General features: G+C 34.0%; 12 non-coding genes across 12 annotated transcripts; all 12 read right to left on the bottom strand.

The window, feature by feature from the left end:
• Positions 1-348: 348 nt before the first annotated feature.
• trnal-caa lies at positions 349-460 on the bottom strand. The gene is made up of 2 exons: positions 423-460; positions 349-394 (listed from the first exon to the last, which is right to left on the bottom strand). It is a non-coding gene; the product is annotated as a tRNA-Leu (tRNA).
• A 347-nt stretch (positions 461-807) lies between these two features.
• Positions 808-919, bottom strand: trnal-caa. Its single transcript has 2 exons — positions 882-919; positions 808-853 (listed from the first exon to the last, which is right to left on the bottom strand). It is a non-coding gene; the product is annotated as a tRNA-Leu (tRNA).
• Positions 920-1,728: 809 nt separating this feature from the next.
• On the bottom strand, positions 1,729-1,840 carry trnal-caa. Its single transcript has 2 exons — positions 1,803-1,840; positions 1,729-1,774 (listed from the first exon to the last, which is right to left on the bottom strand). It is a non-coding gene; the product is annotated as a tRNA-Leu (tRNA).
• Positions 1,841-2,650: 810 nt separating this feature from the next.
• On the bottom strand, positions 2,651-2,762 carry trnaf-aaa. Its single transcript has 2 exons — positions 2,725-2,762; positions 2,651-2,696 (listed from the first exon to the last, which is right to left on the bottom strand). It is a non-coding gene; the product is annotated as a tRNA-Phe (tRNA).
• Positions 2,763-3,567: 805 nt separating this feature from the next.
• Positions 3,568-3,679, bottom strand: trnal-caa. Its single transcript has 2 exons — positions 3,642-3,679; positions 3,568-3,613 (listed from the first exon to the last, which is right to left on the bottom strand). It is a non-coding gene; the product is annotated as a tRNA-Leu (tRNA).
• A 1,268-nt stretch (positions 3,680-4,947) lies between these two features.
• Positions 4,948-5,059, bottom strand: trnal-caa. The gene is made up of 2 exons: positions 5,022-5,059; positions 4,948-4,993 (listed from the first exon to the last, which is right to left on the bottom strand). It is a non-coding gene; the product is annotated as a tRNA-Leu (tRNA).
• Positions 5,060-5,406: 347 nt separating this feature from the next.
• trnaf-aaa lies at positions 5,407-5,518 on the bottom strand. Its single transcript has 2 exons — positions 5,481-5,518; positions 5,407-5,452 (listed from the first exon to the last, which is right to left on the bottom strand). It is a non-coding gene; the product is annotated as a tRNA-Phe (tRNA).
• Positions 5,519-6,327: 809 nt separating this feature from the next.
• On the bottom strand, positions 6,328-6,439 carry trnal-caa. The gene is made up of 2 exons: positions 6,402-6,439; positions 6,328-6,373 (listed from the first exon to the last, which is right to left on the bottom strand). It is a non-coding gene; the product is annotated as a tRNA-Leu (tRNA).
• Positions 6,440-7,708: 1,269 nt separating this feature from the next.
• On the bottom strand, positions 7,709-7,820 carry trnal-caa. Its single transcript has 2 exons — positions 7,783-7,820; positions 7,709-7,754 (listed from the first exon to the last, which is right to left on the bottom strand). It is a non-coding gene; the product is annotated as a tRNA-Leu (tRNA).
• Positions 7,821-8,167: 347 nt separating this feature from the next.
• trnal-caa lies at positions 8,168-8,279 on the bottom strand. Its single transcript has 2 exons — positions 8,242-8,279; positions 8,168-8,213 (listed from the first exon to the last, which is right to left on the bottom strand). It is a non-coding gene; the product is annotated as a tRNA-Leu (tRNA).
• Positions 8,280-9,529: 1,250 nt separating this feature from the next.
• On the bottom strand, positions 9,530-9,641 carry trnal-caa. The gene is made up of 2 exons: positions 9,604-9,641; positions 9,530-9,575 (listed from the first exon to the last, which is right to left on the bottom strand). It is a non-coding gene; the product is annotated as a tRNA-Leu (tRNA).
• Positions 9,642-9,989: 348 nt separating this feature from the next.
• trnal-caa lies at positions 9,990-10,101 on the bottom strand. The gene is made up of 2 exons: positions 10,064-10,101; positions 9,990-10,035 (listed from the first exon to the last, which is right to left on the bottom strand). It is a non-coding gene; the product is annotated as a tRNA-Leu (tRNA).
• Between the last annotated feature and the right edge of the window lie 4,844 nt (positions 10,102-14,945).

Here is a 14,945-nt window from a genome sequence, read left to right as displayed (position 1 = left end):
AAATAAAAATTCTTAAAATTCATATTTTTTCATGATTCTGTAACATAACCTCTGATATGTCTGATGGAAACATGCAGATCGTAAGATACAAAGAAAAATCAACAAAAAACGTTAAAAGCAAATGAAAGATATAGTAAAAAACATTTTTTTATGGAATTTGAGTAACTTTTTGAATTCTAAACTAGGCATATGATGACATGTGTCGAACGATTATTCACATTTCATGTGTTGTCTGTTCTCAAACTATGGCATCTATCAAACGATTAATCACTGTTCATGTGTTTTCTTTTCACCATTTGGAGAATTTTTCGGTATTGACAAAGAGCTACTTTTTTAAGGCAAAAGCCGTGTCAGAAGAGGGATTTGAACCCTCGCCTCCAATCAGAGACCAGAATACCCCTGTAACTAGGAAGGATTCTCACCTTGAGTCTGGCGCCTTAGACCACTCGGCCATCCTGACAATTACAAATCTTTAAAATTCATATTTTTTCATGATTCTATAACATAACGTCTGATATGTCTGATGGAAACATGCAGATCTTAAGATACAAAGAAAAATCAACAAAAAACGTTAAAAGCTAATGAAAGATATAGTAAAAAACATTTTTCATGGAATTTGAGTAAGTTATTGAATTCCAAACTAGGCATATGATGACATGTATCGAACGATAATTTGCGTTTCATGTGTTGTCTATTCTCAAACTATGACATCTATCAAACGATTAATCACTGTTCATGTGTTGTCTTTACACCATTTGGAGAATTTTTCGGTATTTACAAAGAGCTACTTTTTTAAGGCAAAATCCGTGTCAGAAGAGGGATTTGAACCCTCGCCTCCAATCGGAGACCAGAATACCCCTGTAACTAGGAAGGATTTTCACCTTGAGTCTGGCGCCTTAGACCACTCGGCCATCCTGACAATTAAAAATTCTTAAATTTCATATTTTGTCATGATTCTATAACATAACGTCTGATATGTCTGATGGAAACATGCAGATCTTAAGATACAAAGAAAAATAAATGAAAAACTTTAAAAGCTAATGAAAGATATAGTAAAAAAAACATTTTTTTATGGAATTTGAGTAACTTTTTGAACTCGAAACTAGGCATATGATGACATGTGTCGAACGATTATTCGCATTTCATGTGTTGTCTGTTCTCAAACTATGGCATCTATCAAACGATTAATCACTGTTCATGTGTTTTCTTTTCACCATTTGGAGAATTTTTCGGTATTGACAAAGAGCTACTTTTTTAAGGCAAAATCCGTGTCAGAAGAGGGATTTGAACCCTCAACTCCAATCGAAGACCAGAATACCCCTGTAAATAGGAAGGACTCTCACCTTGAGTCTGGTGCCTTAGACCACTCGGCCATCCTGACAATTACATATCCTTAAAAATCATATTTTTTCATGATTCTGTAACATAACGTCTGATATGTCTGATGGAAACATGCAGATCTTAAGATACAAAGAAAAATAAATAAAAAACGTTAAAAGCTAATGAAAGATATAGTAAAAAACATTTTTCATGAAATTTGAGTAAGTTATTGAATTCCAAACTAGGCATAAGATGACACGTGTCGAACGATTATTTGCATTTCATTTGTTGTCTGTTCTCAAACTATGACATATATCAAACGATTAATCACTGTTCATGTGTTTTCTTTTCACCATTTGGATAATTTTTCGGTATAGACAAAGAGCTAATTTTTTAAGGCAAAAGCCGTGTCAGAAGAGGGATTTGAACCCTCGCCTCCAATCGGAGACCAGAATACCCCTGTAACTAGGAAGGATTCTCACCTTGAGTCTGGCGCCTTAGACCACTCGGCCATCCTGACAATTACATATCCTTAAAAATCATATTTTTTCATGATTCTGTAACATAACGTCTGATATGTCTGATGGAAACATGCAGATCTTAAGATACAAAGAAAAATAAATGAAAAACTTTAAAAGCTAATGAAAGATATAGTAAAAAAACATTTTTTTATGGAATTTGAGTAACTTTTTGAACTCGAAACTAGGCATATGATGACATGTGTCGAACGATTATTCGCATTTCATGTGTTGTCTGTTCTCAAACTATGGCATCTATCAAACGATTAATCACTGTTCATGTGTTTTCTTTTCACCATTTGGAGAATTTTTCGGTATTGACAAAGAGCTACTTTTTTAAGGTAAAAAATCATGTCAGAAGATGGATTTGAACCCTCAACTCCAATCGGAGACCAGAATACCCCTGTAACTAGGAAGGATTCTCACCTTGAGTCTGGCGCCTTAGACCACTCGGCCATCCTGACAATTACATATCCTTAAAAATCATATTTTTTCATGATTCTGTAACATAACGTCTGATATGTCTGATGGAAACATGCAGATCTTCAGATACAAAGAAAAATAAACAAAAACGTTAAAAGCTAATGAAAGATATAGTAAAAAACATTTTTTTATGGAATTTGAGTAAGTTATTGAATTCCAAACTAGGCATATGATGAAATGTGTCGAACGATTATTCGCATTTCATGTGTTGTCTGTTCTCAAACTATGGCATCTATCAAACGATTAATCACTGTTCATGTGTTTTCTTTTCACCATTTGGAGAATTTTTTCGGTATTGACAAAGAGCTACTTTTTTAAGGCAAAAGCCGTGTCAGAAGAGGGATTTGAACCCTCGCCTCAAATCAGAGACCAGAATACCCCTGTAACTAGGAAGGATTCTCACCTTTAGTCTGGCGCATTAGACCACTCGGCCATCCTGACAATTAAAAATTATTATATTTCATATTTTTTCATGATTCTATAACATAACGTCTGATATGTCTGATGGAAACATGCAGATCTTAAGATACAAAGAAAAATACATAAAAAACTTTAAAAGCTAATGAAAGATATAGTAAAAAAACATTTTTTTATGGAATTTGAGTAACTTTTTGAACTCTAAACTAGGCATATGATGACATGTGTCGAACGATTATTCGCATTTCATGTGTTGTCTGTTCTCAAACTATGGCATCTATCAAACGATTAATCACTGTTCATGTGTTTTCTTTTCACCATTTGGAGAATTTTTCGGTATTGACAAAGAGCTACTTTTTTAAGGCAAAAGCCGTGTCAGAAGAGGGATTTGAACCCTCAACTCCAATCGAGACCAGAATACCCCTGTAAATAGGAAGGACTCTCACCTTGAGTCTGGTGCCTTAGACCACTCGGCCATCCTGACAATTACATATCCTTAAAAATCATATTTTTTCATGATTCTGTAACATAACGTCTGATATGTCTGATGGAAACATGCAGATCTTAAGATACAAAGAAAAATAAATAAAAAACGTTAAAAGCTAATGAAAGATATAGTAAAAACATTTTTCATGGAATTTAAGTAAGTTATTGAATTCCAAACTAGGCATATGATGACATGTATCGAACGATAATTTGCGTTTCATGTGTTGTCTATTCTCAAACTATGACATCTATCAAACGATTAATCACTGTTCATGTGTTGTCTTTACACCATTTGGAGAATTTTTCGGTATTTACAAAGAGCTACTTTTTAAGGCAAAATCCATGTCAGAAGAGGGATTTGAACCCTCGCCTCCAATCGGAAACCAGAATACCCCTGTAACTAGGAAGGATTTTCACCTTGAGTCTGGCGCCTTAGACCACTCGGCCATCCTGACAATTAAAAATTCTTAAATTTCATATTTTTTCATGATTCTATAACATAACGTCTGATATGTCTGATGGAAACATGCAGATCTTAAGATACAAAGAAAAATACATAAAAAACTTTAAAAGCTAATGAAAGATATAGTAAAAAAACATTTTTTATGGAATTTGAGTAACTTTTTGAACTCGAAACTAGGCATATGATGACATGTGTCGAACGATTATTCGCATTTCATGTGTTGTCTGTTCTCAAACTATGGCATCTATCAAACGATTAATCACTGTTCATGTGTTTTCTTTTCACCATTTGGAGAATTTTTCGGTATTGACAAAGAGCTACTTTTTTAAGGCAAAATCCGTGTCAGAAGAGGGATTTGAACCCTCAACTCCAATCGAAGACCAGAATACCCCTGTAAATAGGAAGGACTCTCACCTTGAGTCTGGTGCCTTAGACCACTCGGCCATCCTGACAATTACATATCCTTAAAAATCATATTTTTTCATGATTCTGTAACATAACGTCTGATATGTCTGATGGAAACATGCAGATCTTAAGATACAAAGAAAAATAAATAAAAAACTTTAAAAGCTAATGAAAGATATAGTAAAAAAAACATTTTTTTATGGAATTTGAGTAACTTTTTGAACTCTAAACTAGGCATATGATGACATGTGTCGAACGATTATTCGCATTTCATGTGTTGTCTGTTCTCAAACTATGGCATCTATCAAACGATTAATCACTGTTCATGTGTTTTCTTTTCACCATTTGGAGAATTTTTCGGTATTGACAAAGAGCTACTTTTTTAAGGCAAAATCCATGTCAGAAGAGGGATTTGAACCCTCAACTCCAATCGAAGACCAGAATACCCCTGTAAATAGGAAGGACTCTCACCTTGAGTGTGGTGCCTTAGACCACTCGGCCATCCTGACAATTACATATCCTTAAAAATCATATTTTTCATGATTCTGTAACATAACGTCTGATATGTCTGATGGAAACATGCAGATCTTAAGATACAAAGAAAAATAAATAAAAAACGTTAAAAGCTAATGAAAGATATAGTAAAAAACATTTTTCATGAAATTTGAGTAAGTTATTGAATTCCAAACTAGGCATAAGATGACACGTGTCGAACGATTATTTGCATTTCATTTGTTGTCTGTTCTCAAACTATGACATATATCAAACGATTAATCACTGTTCATGTGTTTTCTTTTCACCATTTGGATAATTTTTCGGTATAGACAAAGAGCTAATTTTTTAAGGCAAAAGCCGTGTCAGAAGAGGGATTTGAACCCTCGCCTCCAATCGGAGACCAGAATACCCCTGTAACTAGGAAGGATTCTCACCTTGAGTCTGGCGCCTTAGACCACTCGGCCATCCTGACAATTAAAAATTCTTAAATTTCATATTTTTTCATGATTCTATAACATAACGTCTGATATGTCTGATGGAAACATGCAGATCTTAAGATACAAAGAAAAATAAATGAAAAACTTTAAAAGCTAATGAAAGATATAGTAAAAAACATTTTTTTATGGAATTTGAGTAAGTTATTGAATTCCAAACTAGGCATATGATGAAATGTGTCGAACGATTATTCGCATTTCATGTGTTGTCTGTTCTCAAACTATGGCATCTATCAAACGATTAATCACTGTTCATGTGTTTTCTTTTCACCATTTGGAGAATTTTTCGGTATTGACAAAGAGCTACTTTTTAAGGCAAAAGCCGTGTCAGAAGAGGGATTTGAACCCTCGCCTCAAATCAGAGACCAGAATACCCCTGTAACTAGGAAGGATTCTCACCTTTAGTCTGGCGCATTAGACCACTCGGCCATCCTGACAATTAAAAATTATTATATTTCATATTTTTTCATGATTCTATAACATAACGTCTGATATGTCTGATGGAAACATGCAGATCTTAAGATACAAAGAAAAATAAATAAAAAACTTTAAAAGCTAATGAAAGATATAGTAAAAAAACATTTTTTTATGGAATTTGAGTAACTTTTTGAACTCGAAACTAGGCATATGATGACATGTGTCGAACGATTATTCGCATTTCATGTGTTGTCTGTTCTCAAACTATGGCATCTATCAAACGATTAATCACTGTTCATGTGTTTTCTTTTCACCATTTGGAGAATTTTTTCGGTATTGACAAAGAGCTACTTTTTAAGGCAAAATCCGTGTCAGAAGAGGGATTTGAACCCTCAACTCCAATCGAAGAACCAGAATACCCCTGTAAATAGGAAGGACTCTCACCTTGAGTCTGGTGCCTTAGACCACTCGGCCATCCTGACAATTACATATACTTAAAAATCATATTTTTTCATGATTCTGTAACATAACGTCTGATATGTCTGATGGAAACATGCAGATCTTAAGATACAAAGAAAAATAAATAAAAAACGTTAAAAGCTAATGAAAGATATAGTAAAAAACATTTTTCATGGAATTTGAGTAAGTTATTGAATTCCAAACTAGGCATATGATGACATGTATCGAACGATAATTTGCGTTTCATGTGTTGTCTATTCTCAAACTATGACATCTATCAAACGATTAATCACTGTTCATGTGTTGTCTTTACACCATTTGGAGAATTTTTCGGTATTTACAAAGAGCTACTTTTTTAAGGCAAAATCCATGTCAGAAGAGGGATTTGAACCCTCGCCTCCAATCGGAAACCAGAATACCCCTGTAACTAGGAAGGATTTTCACCTTGAGTCTGGCGCCTTAGACCACTCGGCCATCCTGACAATTAAAAATTCTTAAATTTAATATTTTTTCATGATTCTATAACATAACGTCTGATATGTCTGATGGAAACATGCAGATCTTAAGATACAAAGAAAAATAAATGAAAAACTTTAAAAGCTAATGAAAGATATAGTAAAAACAACATTTTTTTATGGAATTTGAGTAACTTTTTGAACTCGAAACTAGGCATATGATGACATGTGTCGAACGATTATTCGCATTTCATGTGTTGTCTGTTCTCAAACTATGGCATCTATCAAACGATTAATCACTGTTCATGTGTTTTCTTTTCACCATTTGGAGAATTTTTCGGTATTGACAAAGAGCTACTTTTTTAAGGCAAAATCCGTGTCAGAAGAGGGATTTGAACCCTCAACTCCAATCGAAGACCAGAATACCCCTGTAAATAGGAAGGACTCTCACCTTGAGTCTGGTGCCTTAGACCACTCGGCCATCCTGACAATTACATATCCTTAAAAATCATATTTTTTCATGATTCTGTAACATAACGTCTGATATGTCTGATGGAAACATGCAGATCTTAAGATACAAAGAAAAATAAATAAAAAACGTTAAAAGCTAATGAAAGATATAGTAAAAAACATTTTTCATGGAATTTGAGTAAGTTATTGAATTCCAAACTAGGCATATGATGACATGTATCGAACGATAATTTGCGTTTCATGTGTTGTCTATTCTCAAACTATGACATCTATCAAACGATTAATCACTGTTCATGTGTTGTCTTTACACCATTTGGAGAATTTTTCGGTATTTACAAAGAGCTACTTTTTAAGGCAAAATCCATGTCAGAAGATGGATTTGAACCCTCGCCTCAATCGGAAACCAGAATACCCCTGTAACTAGGAAGGATTTTCACCTTGAGTCTGGCGCCTTAGAACACTCGGCCATCCTGACAATTAAAAATTCTTAAATTTCATATTTTTTCATGATTCTATAACATAACGTCTGATATGTCTGATGGAAACATGCAGATCTTAAGATACAAAGAAAAATAAATGAAAAACTTTAAAAGCTAATGAAAGATATAGTAAAAAAAACATTTTTTTATGGAATTTGAGTAACTTTTTGAACTCGAAACTAGGCATATGATGACATGTGTTGAACGATTATTCGCATTTCATGTGTTGTCTGTTCTCAAACGATGGCATCTATCAAACGATTAATCACTGTTCATGTGTTTTCTTTTCACCATTTGGAGAATTTTTCGGTATTGACAAAGAGCTACTTTTTTAAGGCAAAATCCGTGTCAGAAGAGGGATTTGAACCCTCAACTCCAATCGAAGACCAGAATACCCCTGTAAATAGGAAGGACTCTCACCTTGAGTCTGGCGCCTTAGACCACTCGGCCATCCTGACAATTAGATATCCTTAAAAATCATATTTTTTCATGATTCTGTAACATAACGTCTGATATGTCTGATGGAAACATGCAGATCTTAAGATACAAAGAAAAATAAACAAAAACGTTAAATGCTAATGAAAGATATAGTAAAAAACATTTTTTTATGGAATTTGAGTAAGTTATTGAATTCCAAACTAGGCATAAGATGACACGTGTCGAACGATTATTTGCATTTCATTTGTTGTCTGTTCTCAAACTATGACATATATCAAACGATTAATCACTGTTCATGTGTTTTCTTTTCACCATTTGGATAATTTTTCGGTATAGACAAAGAGCTAATTTTTTAAGGCAAAAGCCGTGTCAGAAGAGGGATTTGAACCCTCGCCTACAATCGGAGACCAGAATACCCCTGTAACTAGGAAGGATTCTCACCTTGAGTCTGGCGCCTTAGACCACTCGGCCATCCTGACAATTAAAAATTCTTAAAATTCATATTTTTTCATGATTCTGTAACATAACATCTGATATGTCTGATGGAAACATGCAGATCTTAAGATACAAAGAAAAATCAACAAAAAACGTTAAAAGCTAATGAAAGATATAGTAAAAAACATTTTTTTATGGAATTTGAGTATCTTTTTAATTTCTAAACTAGGCATATGATGACGTGTCGAACGATTATTTGCATTTCATGTGTTGTCTGTTCTCAAACTATGACATATATCAAACGATTAATCACTGTTCATGTGTTTTCTTTTCACCATTTGGAGAATTTTTCGGTATTGACAAAGAGCTACTTTTTTAAGGCAAAAGCCGTGTCAGAAGAGGGATTTGAACCCTCGCCTCCAATCGGAGACCAGACTACCCCTGTAACTAGGAAGGATTCTCACCTTGAGTCTGGCGCCTTAGACCATCCTGACAATTAACAATTCTTAAAACTCATATTTTTTCATGATTCTGTAACATAACCTCTGATATGTCTGATGGAAACATGCAGATCTTAAGATACAAAGAAAAATAAACAAAAAACGTTAAAAGCTAATGAAAGATATAGTAAAAAACATTTTTTTATGGAATTTGCGTAAATTTTTTAATTCTAAACTAGGCATATGATGACATGTGTCGAACGATTTTTCGCATTTCATGTGTTGTCTGTTCTCAAACTATGACATATATCAAACGATTAATCACTGTTCATGTGTTTTCTTTCCACCATTTGGAGAATTTTTCGGTATTGACAAAGAGCTACTTTTTTAAGGCAAATGCCGTGTCAGAAGAGGGATTTGAACCCTCGCCTCCAATCGGAGACCAGAATACCCCTGTAACTAGGAAGGATTCTCACCTTGAGTCTGGCGGCTTAGACCATCCTGACAATTAACAATTCTTAAAACTCATATTTTTTCATGATTCTGTAACATAACCTCTGATATGTCTGATGGAAACATGCAGATCTTAAGATACAAAGAAAAATCAACAAAAAACGTTAAAAGCTAATGAAAGATATAGTAAAAAACATTTTTTTATGGAATTTGCGTAACTTTTTTAATTCTAAACTAGGCATATGATGACATGTGTCGAACGATTTTTCGCATTTCATGTGTTGTCTGTTCTCAAACTATGACATATATCAAACGATTAATCACTGTTCATGTGTTTTCTTTTCACCATTTGGAGAATTTTTCGGTATTGACAAAGAGCTACTTTTTTAAGGCAAAAGCCGTGTCAGAAGAGGGATTTGAACCCTCGCCTCCAATCGGAGACCAGAATACCCCTGTAACTAGGAAGGATTTTCACCTTGAGTCTGGCGCCTTAGACCACTCGGCCATCCTGACAATTTAAATTTCTTAAAATTCATATTTTTTCATGATTCTGTAACATAACGTCTGATATGTCTGATGGAAATATGCAGATCTTAAGATACAAAGAAAAATCAACAAAAAACGTTAAAAGCTAATGAAAGATATAGTAAAAAACATTTTTTTATGGAATTTGCGTAACTTTTTTAATTCTAAACTAGGCATATGATGACATGTGTCGAACGATTTTTCGCATTTCATGTGTTGTCTGTTCTCAAACTATGACATATATCAAACGATTAATCACTGTTCATGTGTTTTCTTTTCACCATTTGGAGAATTTTTCGGTATTGACAAAGAGCTACTTTTTTAAGGCAAAAGCCGTGTCAGAAGAGGGATTTGAACCCTCGCCTCCAATCGGAGACCAGAATACCCCTGTAACTAGGAAGGATTTTCACCTTGAGTCTGGCGCCTTAGACCACTCGGCCATCCTGACAATTTAAATTTCTTAAATTTCATATTTTTTCATGATTCTGTAACATAACGTCTGATATGTCTGATGGAAATATGCAGATCTTAAGATACAAAGAAAAATCAACAAAAAACGTTAAAAGCAAATGAAAGATATAGTAAAAAACATTTGTTTTATGGAATTTGAGTAACTTTTTGAATTCTAAACTAGGCATATGATGACATTTGTCGAACGATTATTCGCATTTCATGTGTTGTCTGTTCTCAAACTATGGCATCTATCAAACGATTAATCACTGTTCATGTGTATCCTTTTCACCAATTGGAGAATTTTTCGGTATTGACAAAGAGCTACATTTTTAAGGCAAAAGCTGTGTCAGAAGAGGAATTTGAACCCTCACCTCCAATCGGAGACCAGACTACCCCTGTAACTAGGAAGGATTCTCACCTTGAGTCTGGCGCCTTAGACCATCCTGACAATTAACAATTCTTAAAACTCATATTTTTTCATGATTCTGTAACATAACCTCTGATATGTCTGATGGAAACATGCAGATCTTAAGATACAAAGAAAAATAAACAAAAAACGTTAAAAGCTAATGAAAGATATAGTAAAAAACATTTTTTTATGGAATTTGCGTAACTTTTTTAATTCTAAACTAGGCATATGATGACATGTGTCGAACGATTTTTCGCATTTCATGTGTTGTCTGTTCTCAAACTATGACATATATCAAACGATTAATCACTGTTCATGTGTTTTCTTTCCACCATTTGGAGAATTTTTCGGTATTGACAAAGAGCTACTTTTTTAAGGCAAATGCCGTGTCAGAAGTGGGATTTGAACCCTCGCCTCCAATCGGAGACCAGAATACCCCTGTAACTAGGAAGGATTCTCACCTTGAGTCTGGCGCTTTAGACCATCCTGACAATTAACAATTCTTAAAACTCATATTTTTTCATGATTCTGTAACATAACCTCTGATATGTCTGATGGAAACATGCAGATCTTAAGATACAAAGAAAAATCAACAAAAAACGTTAAAAGCTAATGAAAGATATAGTAAAAAACATTTTTTTATGGAATTTGCGTAACTTTTTAAATTCTAAACTAGGCATATGATGACATGTGTCGAACGATTTTTCGCATTTCATGTGTTGTCTGTTCTCAAACTATGACATATATCAAACGATTAATCACTGTTCATGTGTTTTCTTTTCAACATTTGGAGAATTTTTCGGTATTGACAAAGAGCTACTTTTTTAAGGCAAATGCCGTGTCAGAAGTGGGATTTGAACCCTCGCCTCCAATCGGAGACCAGAATACCCCTGTAACTAGGAAGGATTCTCACCTTGAGTCTGGCGCTTTAGACCATCCTGACAATTAACAATTCTTAAAACTCATATTTTTTCATGATTCTGTAACATAACCTCTGATATGTCTGATGGAAACATGCAGATCTTAAGATACAAAGAAAAATAAACAAAAAACGTTAAAAGCTAATGAAAGATATAGTAAAAAACATTTTTTTATGGAATTTGCGTAACTTTTTTAATTCTAAACTAGGCATATGATGACATGTGTCGAACGATTTTTCGCATTTCATGTGTTGTCTGTTCTCAAACTATGACATATATCAAACGATTAATCACTGTTCATGTGTTTTCTTTCCACCATTTGGAGAATTTTTCGGTATTGACAAAGAGCTACTTTTTTAAGGCAAATGCCGTGTCAGAAGTGGGATTTGAACCCTCGCCTCCAATCGGAGACCAGAATACCCCTGTAACTAGGAAGGATTCTCACCTTGAGTCTGGCGCTTTAGACCATCCTGACAATTAACAATTCTTAAAACTCATATTTTTTCATGATTCTGTAACATAACCTCTGATATGTCTGATGGAAACATGCAGATCTTAAGATACAAAGAAAAATCAACAAAAAACGTTAAAAGCTAATGAAAGATATAGTAAAAAACATTTTTTTATGGAACTTGCGTAACTTTTTAAATTCTAAACTAGGCATATGATGACATGTGTCGAACGATTATTCGCATTTCATGTGTTGTCTGTTCTCAAACTATGGCATCTATCAAACGATTAATCACTGTTCATGTGTTTTCTTTTCAACATTTGGAGAATTTTTCGGTATTGACAAAGAGCTACTTTTTTAAGGAAAAAGCCGTGTCAGAAGAGGGATTTGAACCCTCGCCTCCAATCGGAGACCAGAATAACCCTGTAACTAGGAAGGATTCTTACCTTGAGTCTGGCGCCTTAGACCATCCTGACAATTAAAAATTCTTAAAATTCATATTTTTTCATGATTCTGTAACATAACGTCTGATATGTCTGATGGAAACATGCAGATCTTAAGATACAAAGAAAAATAAACAAAAAACGTTAAAAGCTAATGAAAGATATAGTAAAAAACATTTTTTTATGGAATTTGCGTAACTTTTTAAATTCTAAACTAGGCATATGATGACATGTGTCGAACGATTTTTCGCATTTCATGTGTTGTCTGTTCTCAAACTATGACATATATCAAACGATTAATCACTGTTCATGTGTTTTCTTTCCACCATTTGGAGAATTTTTCGGTATTGACAAAGAGCTACTTTTTTAAGGCAAATGCCGTGTCAGAAGTGGGATTTGAACCCTCGCCTCCAATCGGAGACCAGAATACCCCTGTAACTAGGAAGGATTCTCACCTTGAGTCTGGCGCTTTAGACCATCCTGACAATTAACAATTCTTAAAACTCATATTTTTCATGATTCTGTAACATAACCTCTGATATGTCTGATGGAAACATGCAGATCTTAAGATACAAAGAAAAATCAACAAAAAACGTTAAAAGCTAATGAAAGATATAGTAAAAAACATTTTTTATGGAACTTGCGTAACTTTTAAAATTCTAAACTAGGCATATGATGACATGTGTCGAACGATTATTCGCATTTCATGTGTTGTCTGTTCTCAAACTATGGCATCTATCAAACGATTAATCACTGTTCATGTGTTTTCTTTTCAACATTTGGAGAATTTTTCGGTATTGACAAAGAGCTACTTTTTAAAGGAAAAAGCCGTGTCAGAAGAGGAATTTGAACCCTCGCCTCCAATCGGAGACCAGAATAACCCTGTAACTAGGAAGGATTCTTACCTTGAGTCTGGCGCCTTAGACCATCCTGACAATTAAAAATTCTTAAAATTCATATTTTTTCATGATTCTGTAACATAACGTCTGATATGTCTGATGGAAACATGCAGATCTTAAGATACAAAGAAAAATAAACAAAAAACGTTAAAAGCTAATGAAAGATATAGTAAAAAACATTTTTTTATGGAATTTGCGTAACTTTTTTAATTCTAAACTAGGCATATGATGACATGTGTCGAACGATTTTTCGCATTTCATGTGTTGTCTGTTCTCAAACTATGACATATATCAAACGATTAATCACTGTTCATGTGTATCCTTTTCACCAATTGGAGAATTTTTCGGTATTGACAAAGAGCTACATTTTTAAGGCAAAAGCTGTGTCAGAAGAGGACTTTGAACCCTGACCTCCAATCGGAGACCAGAATACCACTGTTACTAGGAAGGATTCTCACCTTGGGTCTGGCGCCTTAGACCACTCGGCCATCCTGACCATTACAAAACCTTAAAATTCATATTTTTTCATGATTCTGTAACATAACGTCTGATATGTCTGATGAAAACATGCAGATCTTAAGATACAAAGAAAAATCAACAAAAAACGTTAAAAGCTAATGAAAGATATAGTAAAAAACATTTTTGTATGGAATTTGAGTAACTTTTTGAATTCTAAACTAGGCATATGATGACCTGTGTCGAACGATTTTTCGCATTTCATGTGTTGTCTGTTCTCAAACTATGGCATCTATCAAACGATTAATCACTGTTCATGTGTTTTCTTTTCAACATTTGGAGAATTTTTCGGTATTGACAAAGAGCTACTTTTTTAAGGAAAAAGCCGTGTCAGAAGAGGGATTTGAACCCTCGCCTCCAATCGGAGACCAGAATAACCCTGTAACTAGGAAGGATTCTTACCTTGAGTCTGGCGCCTTAGACCATCCTGACAATTAAAAATTCTTAAAATTCATATTTTTTCATGATTCTGTAACATAACGTCTGATATGTCTGATGGAAACATGCAGATCTTAAGATACAAAGAAAAATAAACAAAAAAAATGTTAAAAGCTAATGAAAGATATAGTAAAAAACATTTTTTTATGGAATTTGCGTAACTTTTTAAATTCTAAACTAGGCATATGATGACATGTGTCGAACGATTTTTCGCATTTCATGTGTTGTCTGTTCTCAAACTATGACATATATCAAACGATTAATCACTGTTCATGTGTTTTCTTTCCACCATTTGGAGAATTTTTCGGTACTGACAAAGAGCTACTTTTTTAAGGCAAATGTCGTGTCAGAAGTGGGATTTGAACCCTCGCCTCCAATCGGAGACCAGAATACCCCTGTAACTAGGAAGCATTCTCACCTTGAGTCTGGCGCTTTAGACCATCCTGACAATTAACAATTCTTAAAACTCATATTTTTTCATGATTCTGTAACATAACCTCTGATATGTCTGATGGAAACATGCAGATCTTAAGATACAAAGAAAAATCAACAAAAAACGTTAAAAGCTAATGAAAGATATAGTAAAAAACATTTTTTTATGGAACTTGCGTAACTTTTTAAATTCTAAACTAGGCATATGATGACATGTGTCGAACGATTATTCGCATTTCATGTGTTGTCTGTTCTCAAACTATGGCATCTATCAAACGATTAATCACTGTTCATGTGTTTTCTTTTCAACATTTGGAGAATTTTTCGGTAT

The sequence above is a fragment of the Oncorhynchus gorbuscha genome, linkage group LG05 (assembly GCF_021184085.1).
Source record: "Oncorhynchus gorbuscha isolate QuinsamMale2020 ecotype Even-year linkage group LG05, OgorEven_v1.0, whole genome shotgun sequence".
Lineage (NCBI taxonomy): Eukaryota > Metazoa > Chordata > Actinopteri > Salmoniformes > Salmonidae > Oncorhynchus > Oncorhynchus gorbuscha.
Note: the sequence above shows the minus strand (reverse complement) of the source record. Positions and strands in the feature narration are given on the sequence as shown.